A 4175-nucleotide genomic window follows, 5' to 3' on the forward strand; every position below is an offset into this window, starting at 1 on the left:
AGAAGTTCTCAACATCCAACAACCTTTATCCACTATATCAGATAGTTATATTACAATTCATAACAGCAGCAAAATGACAGTTATGAAGTAGCAATGACATAATCNTATGGGAGGTGCCTCGGCATCNGGAAGGCAGAGAACTGCTGCTCCAGGCTACCCATTTTGTTTGCTTGCTTTGAAAGCNTTTTGGTTTCCAACCACTTTTTNGTTTGTTTTCTGACCTCTGGTAATTTGCTAGCATTCAGTCTGTTTTCCCCTTGACACTCCTTCCATATCAGTTTAATGAAGGGAGGAAGTGTTGAAGAAAACCAGATTCCAACTGGCTTTATGTTTTGTAAGTATGTTAATTGAACTAGCAAGTGTTAATAAAAGGGTGTAGGGGAAAAAGCAGGCCAGTACTGGCACTTTAATCCCAGAACTCAGCAGGCAGAGGCACTCTGATCTCTGTGGGTTTGAAGCCAGCCTGGTTTTCATAGGAGTTCTAGGCCAGCCAAGGCTACATAGTGAGACTTTCAAACAAACAAATAAACAAACAAACAAACAAACAAACATGCATCACCACCACCAGCACCACCACCAGGAAGCCCCAAAATAAATAAGTAGAAATTAATTTTAAAATAATTTTGTTGTGTCAAAACTAAAGTTAAATTCCTAGAACAACTCCTTTCTTATATCTTTCTCTGACCTTTCCTGTTAAGGAAAATATTATTATGGGTAGAGAGAAAAGAGCTCCCATGTTATATTAAAAATTCCCATTTCTGCTAGGTGTNGTGGCAGACATCTTTAACTCCAGTACTTAGGAGGCAGAGGCAGGTGGATCCTGAGTTCCAGGCCAGCCGGGGCTACAAAATAAGACCCTGTCTTAAAAAAAAAATTCCTGGGGACTAGAGAGATGACTGAGAGTTTCAGAACATAAACTTTTCTTTATGTGAGGAACTGAGTTTGGTTCCCATCACCTAGGTTGAATGGTTTACAACTGTCTGTAACTCCAGTTTTAGGTAATCTGAAGCCTCTGACTTTGAGAGCACCTGCACTCATGTATACATACCTATACACAGACACAAACATATCATAATTAAAAGTAAACCTAAAAAATAAAAAATAAAAAATAAAAAGTAAAAGTAAAAAAAATTCCCTTTGTGGAGCTGGAGAGATGGTTTAGTGGTCAAGAGCACTGGCTGCTCTTCCAGAACACTCAGGTTTGGCTCCTAGCATCTATATGGTAGCTTACAAGTGTCTATAACTTCAGTGATAGGGAATCCAATGCTCTCTTCTGGTTTCTGTAGGCACCAGACACACAGGGTACACAGACAAACACACAAAAATAAAGACGTTACATTTGTAAAAACTATTTTCCTTCTGGAAGCCCATACACACCCTTAGGTATATTTTCTTTCTCTGCCCCTCTTCTTAAATTTTGAAGTCTATTGTATTTAGTTTTTAAAATTATGCTTTCCTTTTTCTTTCTCTTCTCTGTGTCTCTCTGTATTTCTGTGCCTGTATCTGTCTCTGCCTGTTTCTGTCATCTCCTCCCACCCCATTTGCCACGCGTATTTGNGGGCCTCTGGAGGCCAGAAGAAGGTGTTGGAAACCCTAGAGCTGGAAGTATAGTTAGATGTAAGCGGCTTGCTACGGGTGCTAGGAACTGAACTCAGGTCCTGCAAAAGTAGCAACTCTTCATTTTCTCTACCGGCAGCTCCCCCCCCCTTAATAATCCTGTTTGTGCTAAAATATCTTTATTATACTGAGTAGTCCTTTTCAGTATTAAAGTCAATGCTGCTGGTTGGGTCTTAGCTGAGATCCCTAGAAGTCTAGGGAAACTCCTCAGGTTGCTAACGCTGACTGTATGGAGTCATGTTTCTGTCTCCTCATCACTATCATTTTGAGAGTTCATGCTGAAGTTCATCTTAAAGTATTGTTGGTGAGTGCATTAGACTATCAGCGACTGATCTGTCCCAGATAGTTTGTATGTCACTTTGAGTTTCTTAATTTCTGTTTTTCTGGCCAGAGATACACTTAATGTTTGATAAGTGTCACAGATAGACATTTTCTAGACTTTCTATAACTTATTTTTGGTTCAGGTGGAACAATTCATGGCTTTTTCAGAGAACATCATCATAAAGGTTGATCCTCTAGAGGCCCTGAGGTGCTCTGAGACACAGTGAGAGAACTACTCCCTCAAAGCAGTAAGTTTTAAGTCCAACACACATTAGGAATGGCATTGCTGCTTCTATACTGTCTCTCAACTTGAAATTATATATGTATAATTTTAGTAATTCATGGTCTTAGCTAGGGCTACTATAACTATGACGAGACACCATGAATGACTGAGGTGGCTTATAGAAGAAAGCATTTAATTGGGAGTTTAATTATAATTTCTGAGGGTTAGTTCATGATCATCATGGCAGAGAACATGGTAGCAGGCAGGAATGTTGCTGGAATAGTGGCTAAGAATACACATCTAATCTGCATGTTGCAGGCAGTAAGAGTAAGACTGGGTCTGGCATGGACTTTTGAAACTTCCACCCCCAGTATCATTCCTCCTACAACTAGACTATATCTTCCAATCCTAAACAGACCATCAACTGGGAACCAGACTAGTAAACATATAAGATTATGGGGGTTATTCTCATCCAAACTACCAAATTCATTAGCTGTTTAATCACTCCTCTGGCATTCCCAAACCTGACTCTTAACCCTAGACAAATACTTCTTCAGCAGGATAGATTAGATCAGTCCTGCTTTGCCATCAATCTTAATGAAATGCTGCATGCAAATCTTTTTAACTTTCTCTCCTGTCAAGGCACACTTACATCTACATCACTTACAGAAGTGATCAGAGATAGACATTCTCTTAGCTTGTGGGAACCAGTGGACGGATAAGGAGGAACATGCCAGTTTATTTATTCAGCAGCTAATGTTTTAGAGCTATGTCTCTTGGGACCATGAGCCATGCTGCACTGGGAACAGAAAGAACCCTGAAATGTTAAAAATGCTTTTTGCTCTTTTTCTTCTTTCTGTCGTCTTTGCCTTTATCATATGTATCATGTTATATTACATCATTGTTATTTTTATTATTATATTTTGTTTGAGAGAGGGACTCTCCATTATGTAGTTCTGGATGTTCTGGGACAGAACAGGATATATAAACCAGACTGGCCTCAAGTTCAGAGATCCGCCTGCTTCTGCCTTCTGAGTGCTGGGACTAAAGGCATGCGGCACTGCCACTCAGCTAACTTCTACAACTTTTAAGGTCAAAATAAGTGAATTTAGACTTAATGCGTTTTCATTTCATGAGAGGTTAAAAACCCACCTTTAATCCCAGTACTCAGAAGGCAGAGGCAGGTGGATCTCTGAGTTTGAGACCACCCTGGTCTGTAAAATGAGTTCCAGGACAGCCAGGGTTACACAGAAACCTTGTCTCAAAATACAAAACAAAATAAAAACAAAAAAAACCCAAACAAACACAAAAACAAACAAAAACCCCAACTGCTGTATGTGTCTGTGCCTTTAAACTTTACACCGGATAGGATTGACACTGGGCAGATAGATGGTGTCTCTCTCAGGTATCTAGTCTTTTATTTCCTTCCTTTTTTCTCTTTCTCTTAGATTCACAGCATGGAAAAATATAATTTAGCCTCACTATTAACTAAAAGAATAAAAAGCTTTGGTCTAAGATCACATTGAGAAAGACACTTCCATCTTATTGTCAGTAAAGGCAACTCCCCACTCTGCTATCTGCTCCCATACAGGAAGTAACCATTCTTAAACGACATGTCTTCACATTTTGACTTCATGATTTTTTGTTTGTTTGGTTTTTGTTTTTTTGTTTTGTTTTTTTCGAGACAGGGTTTCTCTGTGTAGCCCTGGCTGTCCTGGAACTCACTTTGTAGACCAGGCTGACCTCGAACTCAGAAATCTGCCTGCTTCTGCCTCCCAAGTGCTGGGATTAAAGGCTTGTGCTACCACTGCCCGGTTGACTTCATGTTTTTACTCGGTGTCTAGTTGAGCCTTATGCCTTATCAAAAATTGTGTTAGATTCTCTGTCTTTAACGTGTAAGAATTAAGTTACACTGTCTTTAAGATGTTAATTTTCTCCTTGTTCTAAGAAGAGTCATTTAGAATTAGTCTCTCTTTCTGTCTCTCTGTCTCTCTGTCTCTCTGTCTCTCTCTCT

The sequence above is a fragment of the Mus caroli genome, chromosome 2, assembly GCF_900094665.2.
Source record: "Mus caroli chromosome 2, CAROLI_EIJ_v1.1, whole genome shotgun sequence".
Classification (NCBI taxonomy): domain Eukaryota; kingdom Metazoa; phylum Chordata; class Mammalia; order Rodentia; family Muridae; genus Mus; species Mus caroli.